The following is an 11,489-nucleotide window of genomic DNA, read 5'->3' on the forward strand; positions in this document are numbered from 1 at the left end:
TGTCTGGTGGATGAGTGGGATAATAGTGGCTGACCCTTCGGTTGTGCATGAAGAACCCTGTTGACTACCCGTACCGTCCTTGTTGATATGCTAATATGTTTTAGACTGGGAGAAGTGAAGGGATGGGTAGTTTTTAGTAGTGCCACACAATTAATCTAATCGCAGTCGCGACGTCAGCCTGTGCAATTATATAACCGCAAAGGCTGCGATTTAAATAATAAAATGTGTGTGTGTGTGTGTGTGTGTGTGTGTGTGTGTGTGTGTGTGTGTGTGTGTGTGTGTGTGAATGTCTGTTTGTTTGCAGTCTGCATATCTACGCCCATAATTAAGAGATGACCAATCAGTCTCTGTTTAGGTAGTGACGCACGTGCAGTCCATGGTCACATCACTACCCGGTGTGCCGTGTGCGGACCAGAAAGAAGGAAAAAAATGGATACCGATGACAACGAGCAGGTTTTCTTTTTTTGAAAATCTAACTGATTTTGTCATCTGCACTTTACAGGTGGAATTCTGGGAATTCAAACGCAACGTCTTTGCCTGTGAGCTTTTTATAGACACCAGAGAAGGTCTCGATTGTTCAACGTTGTTCTGCTGAACTTTGTCCAGGTGGACCTTGATGAGCCGACTGCTGTCCAATTTGACCCTGATCCTCTTACCCAGGGGTTCCCAAACTTTTCCATGCCAAGGCCCCCCAAATAGCATTAGCTTCGGGCCGGGGCCCCCCTTTTTGCAAGATGTCTTTAAAAACCCATTGACAAATGTTAAAAAGAAGAAAAAAAATTCCTGAATATATTTCCTTACTTTTGTTAATGCAATAATAATGACATTTATACTTCAAATTTTAATCCTTCCATTATATTGAGTATTTCTGTTTTCCATTATAAGCATTTTTTATTTTAAAATATATTTGATCATAATATACATAATAATGTAAACCACTAATAAGACACGTTAGTCCCTAGCTGACCGGTCCGACCCTTTAGCCGAGCGGTTAGCGATGTCGCCTTGTGGTGCAGTACACTTCATATCGAATCCCGCACCGGGCAAGAAAATAACCGGTTACAAAAATTCAATTTAATTAAAAAAAATTTTTTTTTTTAGCATTTTTCCTCATCTTCCCTCCAATTTGCTGAGGCCCCCTTGGCGTCCCCTGGCGCGGCGCACACTTTGAAAACCACTGCTCTTACCCACAAGCTCACTGGGGAACACCACGTCCTCGGAGATAGCATCGTGGACCGCAGTCAGAGTACAGCTCCTGGGATGCTTCTGTTTATTTTTTTGTGTGGCTTTTCCTGGTGGGTTTGGGCAGTATTCTCCTCTGTGCAATGAAAACCACGCGTTTCCCGCTGAACTTCTTCTCCAGCTCCCTAACAAGTTGCATCTGAATCTTCTGGAAGGACTTAAGGCGAGGAACAGGCAAGATGATGATGAAGGCTTTTCTGTTTCCACCAACCTCGATTTCCTTTGCTGCTGTGACATTCAGCTCTCTCAACTGAGACCTTCAGGTCAGAATTCATCTCCAGCTCGAGGAGAGCCTGAGAGATCCCAGACTCAAACTTGTCTGGCTTTTCGCCATTGGGCTTAACGATTTTGGCGCTGGTACTGAACATGGCCTTTTCCTCTCTGTCTACAACAGCCACAACGAGCAGGTTAACGCTGACGAGCTGTTGGCACAAAAAACCCCCCCCGCAACCTCTGTTATAGGGCGATATTTTGGATTCAAGCTCAGCGATATTGAGCAGAAAGAGGTTTTGTGTAAAACATGTAAAATGAAAGCCGCTACATGTCGTGGCAACACGACAAATTTGTATTATTTGCATGTGTATAAAATGTTTATTATATCGCAATCGCGAATCGCGATATTGTCCACAATAATCGCAGTACGATTTTTTCACCAAATCGTGCAGCACTCGCTTTTAGCTGTGTCGAGGGGAGCATGTGTTGTTATTATTGTGTGAAAGCAGATAGTGGATTACATGTTGGAAAACTATGCATTGGGGTTGTCATTAACAAGCAGTTGATGTGTACCGTTTCCTCCCTGAAGCCTATTTTGAATAGATGTGGTGACGTCTCAAATTTTGTTACTGCAAGTTGGATTGTCTCATAAATGTATACATGTATTATATTGAGACAATCTAGCACAAAAAAAGTGCCGGTCACTATTTTGAAGAATAATCCAAATCTTTCTTGTGTTTTGAATTGGTCCATCAAGGGCATTCACTGGCCCAAATCTACAGGGAATAAACAACCCAGTATTTGGCTGGGGCGTGTATGGTCAATGTTCGAAATCTGGCTAATTTGTCAGTGTGTCCCCCGCCTGCCACCCAATGCCTGCTGGGATAGGCTCCAGCATCCCCGCGACCCGAATTCGGAGCTTGGATAATGGATGGATGGATAGTCAGTGGTAGAGTCTATAATGTGAATTCCTGGATATTAAATGTTCATCTGCAATTTTCTGTAGTGGTCCGGGTAATATTTGATGTTTAAGTGTACTGAAGTAGCATATCACATAATATGGTTAAGTTACGTTTGAGTAAAAAAAAATATATATAAATTCAGCTGCAGGAAAAATCACTCATATCTTGGGATATTTGATTTGAAAGAGAACTTAATTGTAATGATTAACTATTCTAATTATCTGTAAACTCCCCCTCTTTCATCTGTGCCTATCTGCGGATGTCTCTAGTTTTTCAAAGACTCACTCTGTATTGGCAGGAGAATTCACAAAGAATGGATTACGGCTGATGAGGATGTGCACGTCCTTGATAGGAAGGAACCAACAATTACTTTATTAAATTGATATAATATTAATTGACATTAATATATCATTAATTCATCTGTGTGGAGTTTGAATGTTCTCTCCGTGTTTGCGTGGGTTTCCTCTGGGGGCTCCGGTTTCCTCCCACAGTCCAAAGACATGTAGGTCAGGTGAATCGGACGTACTGAATTGTCCCTAGGTGTGAATGCATCTGCCCTATGATGGACTGGTGACCTTTCCAGGGTGTTTCCCTGCCTTCCGCCCAATGACTGCTGGTATAGGCTCCAGCACCCCGCGACCCTGATTAGGATAAGCGGCTTGGAAAACGATGGATGGATGGATTGCGGCCGCTGATAGCGCCATGAATTGCGCATCACTATAAACCTCTATGTGTCCCGTCTCGAGGTTCAATTCACAAAGCTACTACTACTACAACAACTAGAAAGATGTTGCAAAAATATTACAGCACAAACACGCCCATAAAGTTTTGCAGCCGAGTGCAATGTGCCCTATTTTCATCTGATTGCAATTATCCTTGTGGCAAAGTATAAATGGTGGCTTTGCGCCAAAAACAAAATAGGCAGGTTCAATGGTATCCTTGATGTCATCGAGTACAGCAAGAAATGTGTGACCTGGCAACATCTGCGAATGACTTCGATCTCAGCTAAATCAAAAAGTTATATTCTTCAAAATATCTGCTCATGAGCCTGCCTGGCATCATAGGCGGATTATGAGAGAATGAGGTACTGGGCCCAGGGCCCGGTAGGCCTGTTCGTTAATCCACCCATGCCTGGCATGACGATACCTTCGCCTGGCTACAATCACTGCTGCCATGATCACTGAAAATCTGGGCATCAGTTACCACCAACTCTCTGAAGACGCAAATAATTTTCACTCTAACTGCATGTATTAGCGTTGATGATTGTGAGTTGGACTTTGCAAATGTTGCAGAAGTTTGCAGTGAGGCTCATTTGCAAAGAAAGGGGCTAATTTTGCACCAAATGGGTGCATATTACCTCATTCAAATACATGCAAATAGCACTGGAGCACCGGGATGCTATTTGCTTGACAGTGCAGTTAGGGTGCATTTCACCCTTTGCGGGTGCTTTGAGAAGTGCACCGTTTCTTTTTGTGGTTTTTTGTGTGCAGGTTTAGCGGCCACAAAAGCCGCGCAATCCTTTTGTGAATTCGCCAGTGTGTTTTGTCAGAGTGATCGTTATTTGGGGTGCCTAAACTGTGCGCCCTCCCTCATGCCTTTTGACGCTCGGCCCAGCAATCGTGTAACTTCACTGACGCCATTGGTCACCTGATCCAGCAGCCCAATCGTGTAACTTGATCACTCAGTCAGTAAATCCAAACATGATCACCCATAGTGATCACTCAGTCACGGGCATTCGCGTTTGTAGTGCTGGCGGTCCAGCCAAAAAGAAAAAAAAAAGTTAACCGGACTGGCAAGTACAATAACAGTACCTATGGGGAGTGGAGATAACGAAATGTTGCAATGGCAAGGTGATTGAGTTCATAGTTATTATGACAGTAGTACAATAGTGTAAATACCACATCTTACCTTTACCTTTAGGTTGGTGTTTCTGAGTATGTCCCAAGTGGCATACCATATCTGATATCTAAGAGATGGGTTTAACTGTAATCCAGTGGACAACACCAAACACCACTAATCAAAATTGTATAGCAAGTGTTTATCTGCTGAAAAAAAGAGCTCAGCATATTAATATATCGGACCAAAAACACTTCTCATCTGTACACACTTGAGAACTGTGAGATTATATATATATATTTTTTTTTTTTGGGTCCCTGCAGTGGACATTACCTGGCTGCATGCGTGTCCACTTGCCTGTTTATTCCTTTGTTTTCAAGAGTTTAGTTCTGCAAGGCTTAATAATAACTTATCCCCTGGTTTTTAAATCCTGAGCTGATACTTGGATTTTGTACAGTGAATGTATTCAAAGGGTGAAACCCCACCTCGCGCGCACGCGCGCGCACACACACACACACACACACACACACACACACACACACACACACACACACACACACACACACACACACACACACACCTTTTTAGATTATATTTATGAACTCTCCCAGTGCATCTGTATTGCTGTCAGTACTAGCTCCGATGTGCTTCGATTGGAAATCAACCATTAAATTTAAAAGATCTTGATGTGCTTTAAACCACCCTGCAGCCCAATGTGCTGTTTGCAATTAGAATTGTTTGAGATGGTATCATCTGTTGTGCTGAGCCATAATAATAGTATTTTGCAAATCATTTAACACTCGTACCCATCCTCAAATAGTCGCGTCTAAATTCTTGAAATTAGTCTCCTAAGCTTTAATTCCTCTTTCTTTGAATGTGATTTCCCTATCTGATTGAACTTTGAGGCATTTTCACCACATTTTTTAAGACCGCTTTCGAATAAGATAAGCACATTGTGCACAGTGGCATCTGCTCACCCACTTCACGTATTAAGATGCACAGTACTCACAAACAGATAATCCTTTAAATTTTTTAATCATGTGTGTCTATCCAAAATTTTATTTTCCCTCTAAAGATACTTTGAAAATGGACTTTGAAGATGGCACATTTACATGAACAATTCTTCCTATTTCTTTGATACTTCACCCTGGTCTGGGCTTTCTTAAACTGGTTTTTTGCTGATTTCACTGGGGAACCATATGGATATTATTTCACCAGAGCCTGATCTCCAGTCTCCTAGATCTTATCCCAGTTAAATTCCACAAAATTGTCATGCAGACTTTGAGGCCAAGCTTGCTTAACTTTGTAAATAATTTAAGAAGGCAAGTACTCAGTCTTGCCTTGAATTTTTTTTCCACAGTGATCTATTATTAGTCTTTTGGCCTTTGGGATATGTAGATCTACTTCTCAACGAGCAGATAAATAGAGGTAATAGTAATTATAATCATAATCCTACTGACTCCAAAAGTTGGGTAAAGTATGGTAGTACAGAGACTGGTTTAATGTGCCCCGTGCAGATTGCAAAGCCTTCAGCACAGTAGATTAGATGAATGTACTATTTTGATTGACACATTATCAAAGTTGGATGGCATCTCTGTGAATACAGTCAGCAATCACCTAATACAGTGAATAAGATAAAACAAAGTGAAAGTTCAGAATCAGAATCATGTTTACTGGCCATGTAGGTTTGCACAAACATGGAATTTGACTCTGGTGTCGTGGCTCTCTCAGTGTACTTAACATAGAATAACAACACTACAATATAATATTCAGATATATACACAAGGATTGGCATACAGGCAAAATAAGATGCGGTAAGGTGCAATGGTACAGAGAATATATTAGAGATGCTGAAATAGATATTAGCAGGTTACTTGCATACATGCCTAAGGTAGATGGTTTTTAATTTTTATCTTAAAAAGGAAATACTAGGTTTGAATTCATTTGGAATTAATTTTCCACCCCTGTAGGTCTACGTACTTGTCTTGACACTGTGGGATGTCACCTCCCTACAGGCTTCAGATCGCTTTATACTGCTCGATTACTGTGGTGACGGTATTTGTGTTCATAACGTTGGTGAGAAATACATAGAAATGATAAGGGGAGAGCCTAAGCACGCTCTTAACTGATATTATATCTCACTAAAATCAGCAAAAAACTCACTGAAAGTAATGGGAGGAGGGTTAAGTGATGGGTGGTCAAAATCTTCTGTATGACTCAGTAAATTTACACAGGAGAAAGATGTTTTGGTGGACGTACTTCCGAAAAAATCAAATTTTTCTATTCCCATTATTCACAAAGAATATTTATTTTTGCTTTTCACCCTGGGTTCAATTTGCTCCAGTGGAGAAATCTAGTTGTATACGTACATGCTCGTGTATAAAAATAAACCACTGTCCTCTGACTTAATTTGTAACATCAACATGCATCACAAATACTGTAAATTTTACAACTGTAATAATCTATTTCATGCCACTTATTAAGAGAAAGATACCACTATGGGAATGACAGGCAGCTCAATCAGAGCATCATACTGGTCAAACAGACATTAAATCTGTGGTTAAATGAGAGGTTTTCTTTTTTCTTCTCCAACATTGACATCATTAAACATTTGTTGGGCGTCGTTTTAAATCATAGAGACAAAAGCTTCACTGATCACCTCAAGACTGAGAAACTCAGCACTTTGCTGAACCTTCTCACTGGGCTTCAGTTTAGTTCACGTCCATTCTATGCAAGCGAAGGGGTGAATAAAATATTTGTGCCTTCGATTCGCGTTGAGTTCAACTTTGGTGAACCCTGACCAGCGAATCCGCAGCCTCAACCAATAGCAAAAAAGTGTGTGTGGTTGACCCTGCTTTGCTGTAATTGGCTGTAGTTTTCTTGGTGAGCCTGGATGGAGGAGACTTTGATTGTTACCATGTCTAACCAGTCGGTATTGTATGACATTGCCAGTGAAAACTGCAAACTACCTCACAAGAGAGATGCTGCCTGGCTGGCAGTGAGTCGGGAGACAAGCATTGAATGCAAAAAAATGGAAAATTTATCAATAACATTAACTCATCTTTTGCGGTATACAAATATAACTTGTACATCAATGTTCTTCCTCTGTATTTGTCCATGAGACTATGATAACATGTACAAGTGAGACAATTACATGAAAACATTTATTTATCTTTCTCTGGACTTAAGCGTACATTTTCTCATCGCAAAACCAACAACCACTCGTGTGACCGACAACCACTCAAACGGACTACAAACCAGCAAACTGATATCCGTGTGCGTCACATTCTGCACTGCCCACATTCAGCATGCCAAGATATGAATCGGACCGGAGGGTGTGCTCCAATTATCGGGTCATCACACTGCTCAGCCTCCCTGGGAAAGTCTAGGGTGCTGGAAATGAGGCTTCAACCGACTGTCGAATCTCAGATCCAGGAGGAACAATGCGGATTCCGTCCTGGCTTTGGAACAACGGACCAACTCTTTCCCCTCGCGGAAGTGCTGAGGGAGGTATGGGAGTTTGACCAGCTAGTCTACATGTGTTTTGTGGACTTGGAGAAGCTGTGTACCCCGGAGCACTCTGTGTGTGTGTGTGGGGGGGGGTACTGCGGGAGTATGGGGTACCGGGGCAGTTGCTCCAAGACATCTGGTCCTTGTATAACCAAAATGAGAGCTGTGTCCGCATCCTCGCAACAAATTCAAACATGTTTTTGCTGGGTGTCGGACTCCACCAAGGTTGTCCCTTGGCTCCAATTCTGTTTGTGACATTCATGGACAGGATCTCAAGGCACAGACAAGCTGAGGAGTGTGTCCATTTTGGGAACCTCAGAGTTGCATCTCTGCTCTTCGCAGATGACGTGGTTTTGTTGGCTTCACCAGCACACAGGGTAGGATGGAGCGGGAGATTGCCAGGCAGATTGGTGCAGCATCAGCAGTAATGCGGACGTTGTGGTGAAGAGGAAGCTGAGCCGGAAGGCAAAGCTCTCAATTTACCAGTCAATCTTCGTTCCAACGCTCACCTATGGTCATAAGCTTTGGGTAGTAACCGAAAGGGTGAGATCGTGGAGTTTCCTCCGTAGGGTGTCTGGGCTCAGCCTTAAAGATGGTGAGGAGCTCGAACATCTGGAGGGAGCTCGGAGTAGAGCGCTGCTCCTTCGTGTCAAAAGGAGCCAGTTGAGGTGGTTCGGGCATCTGATTAGGATGCCTCCTGGGTGCCTTCCTTTGGAGGTTTTCTGGGTATGTCCAACTGGGAGGAGACCCAGAACTTGCTGGAGGGACTACAAGTCCAATCTGGCCTGGGAACGTCTTGGGATCCCCAGGAGGAGCTGGAGGGTGTTGCTGGGGAGAGGGACATCTGGAGTGCCCTACTTAGCTTGCTGCCACCCCGACCTGACCCCAGAGAAGCGGCTGATGATGAGATGAGATGAAATGAGATGAAGATATGAATCTCGCCTGCATTCGCACATGTGTGATAGCCTAATGGAGCACTCTTTTGACCCTTCATAAACTACGACGTCCTTTTCGAAAATGGGAACATCTAATCATCTATTGTCATTTATAAGTCACAGTATCTCCAAGAACATTTTTAAAATGTGATAATTTACACATTTCTGCAGGGCCAACAGGTGAGTCTATGCAAGCAAATTTTTGCTGGGCCAAGGCACTATCAGGCCCATCAGTCTAAAGTACATCCTCTTTGCTCTTTTTTGACATCGGCAAATTCCTGCCTAAAGGATGATTAATGTTTGATGAGGGTTCAAATAAAGTGTACTTTTCATTAGGGTTTCAAAGGCGCACCCCCAACCATGCGATCACGTTCCCCAGACTACAGGCTTTGTTATAACATTGTAATCGTAGTAATGCCTAAACTCTCATCAAAGAGAAACTTTCATGCTTCCTCTTAAAATTGCCAGAGGGTATGAATTTCTCTCCAGAACAGCAGGCGTTTTATCCATGATCCAAATAGATATTGCTTAGGATATTTTAAGCTAAGATGACATTGAACACAGCATGTGTCTTTCGACTTTTCTTCTGAGAATTCCTCGTTTTGAGATTATATTTGTAAACTAATCATGTTTTCACATTGCTCCTTGTGTCGCGGGCTCGTAACAGTCCAACTTGTCCCTTGGAAGGGGAAGTTGTCTGTGTTACATTTGCAAACAAACCTCCTCATCTGTTGTCGATGACCCACCTGGCTCTATTCCCCGCTGTTTACGCTCACTTAGCGCATGTGGGGCGACAGGAAACGAGATTTCAAGTGTATTATCGAACAAACGAGGAAAAGAGGGAGTGAAGCTTTCTTGGGGGCGTCGATGAATGGGTCTCTTTTCGCTCAGACAGTTTGTGGTCGTCAACTTGCAGCTTTTGCCTGACACATTGAGGTGACACAATGAGACTGCGGCTTGCGGATAGAAGGAAGAGCAGGGAACTCTGATAAGGCTGCTCTGCCACGCTGCCAGCGGGGGGTCTTTGAGCCAACTCCAGAAGAATGGTAGGGGGGATTTTTGGGAGGCAGAGCTGAGAGTAAACAGTAAAAAAAAACAACAACAACCAGCCAAACAACTATACTGCCTTAATCAAGTAGCTATTGAAATGCAAAACCTCACTCTTTCAGCTCCCTATGAAAAACTCAGTGGATAAAAGGAGTGATGCATTATAGCATCGTTACGCCACCAGAATTGCACTTTTAAACAATGACTTACATTTTACACTGTCATACGGTTAGACATGATTTGTGTCACCATGAAGTATAGCATTATTAAAATTGAGCTCAGAGGACTGTATGATACCTGTGAATGGTAACTTGCTCCTTTCTAGTATCACATCCAAAGGTTTTAAGCCATCGATTGTCATCCTAAATCCCAAACACTGATTTGCGTAACAACCCAATAGAGTGACAGAGGCAGCCATAGTAGGAAAAGCAGATGCAAAAAAAAAGAAAAGAAAAGAAAAGTGAAATGAGATGAGATGATTTTTTTGAATTATTTTCTTAAATTTCCAGAGGTTGAGGATGTAAAGAGAATATATGAGTAAGTAATTTCCAGATACTGCCAGACCTTACGTTATATTCCTTGCCATATGCTAAGCTATTTTGTGTTATCTAGTGTAAAACAATTCCCTAAAAATCAGTGGAATAGTGCGGATCGAGAAACATGAAAACAGCGATGCATTTGATTTTCAATATAGTGTACTTTACCGGTCAATCATCAATCAACCCATCAAGTGATCTCAAGAATAGGCATTAGACAAACTACCAGTTTATATAAATAGGCTAGACAAACTCCATCCAAAGTACAATCCTGGAGGAGGGTTGCTTATGAGATATTAAAAGGGAACTACACTTTTTTAAAATTTGAGCCAAAGAATCCCACTCTTTGATATAAAGGCCGGTGTATTCCAACAGAGATCGTATTTCAGCGACAAAATAATACTGATAATGCCTCTGATACATTAGCGGTGCCTGTACACGCTGACGGGCCTACAGGTCAAACTGAGCAACATGTTCACGCAAATAAACCACAGTTACTATTTTGGATGCCCGTTTACAATCAGATAACACCGCCAGCCCCTTCTCATAGTCAGCGAAATACAATACCAACACAGTATTTCACTGACATGGAAATATGCTCCCATATCTATCATCACAAAACATAAGACATAAGTGCAAATACTATCCAGTTTCTCGGTTTCAGTCTCTGGTGTTTTGTTTCACAAGCTGCGTCGGTTCTTCCAGGTTGTTTATGGCCTGCCAGATAACCATCAACTCAGCACAGGAAAGAAGTGTTCCATAGGGAAATTTCTCTTACACCGACTGTTTTCCATGATCAGAAACATGATATATATTTATTTTTTTTCCAAAAAGCAGTTCAGCCTAGGTCATTAACATGTCTTGTTGTAAGGGATTAACACTCGGCTTTGGATACTGAGTAGACAGTGATGGCAATAAACAGAAATGAACTACCAAGCACAATTTCAACAGCCTCTCAATAGTCCATGGGCCAGAGCCCAAAATTTCCTATTTCGGTACACTCAAGGTGGCAAAACTTACTTATAATTTTTGAAAGGATCCATGTCTGTAGATGATATTTTGGTATGATAACCATTCCTGAGTGGCAGCTGTATCACAGTTATCAGCTCATGAAGTTAACCACCCCCTAAACTAAATTGCATTTTAGACGCTGGTGCATATCCTGGTTTAGCCTCATGGTCAGGACATTTTTCAATGTTCTATAATAT

General features: G+C 42.1%; 1 pseudogene; it reads right to left on the reverse strand.

Annotated features, from left to right (window-relative positions):
• Positions 1-496: 496 nt before the first annotated feature.
• On the reverse strand, positions 497-1,610 carry LOC130111750 (40S ribosomal protein S7-like; annotated as a pseudogene).
• Positions 1,611-11,489: the final 9,879 nt, after the last annotated feature.

This window comes from Lampris incognitus, chromosome 4 (assembly GCF_029633865.1).
Source record: "Lampris incognitus isolate fLamInc1 chromosome 4, fLamInc1.hap2, whole genome shotgun sequence".
NCBI lineage: Eukaryota > Metazoa > Chordata > Actinopteri > Lampriformes > Lampridae > Lampris > Lampris incognitus.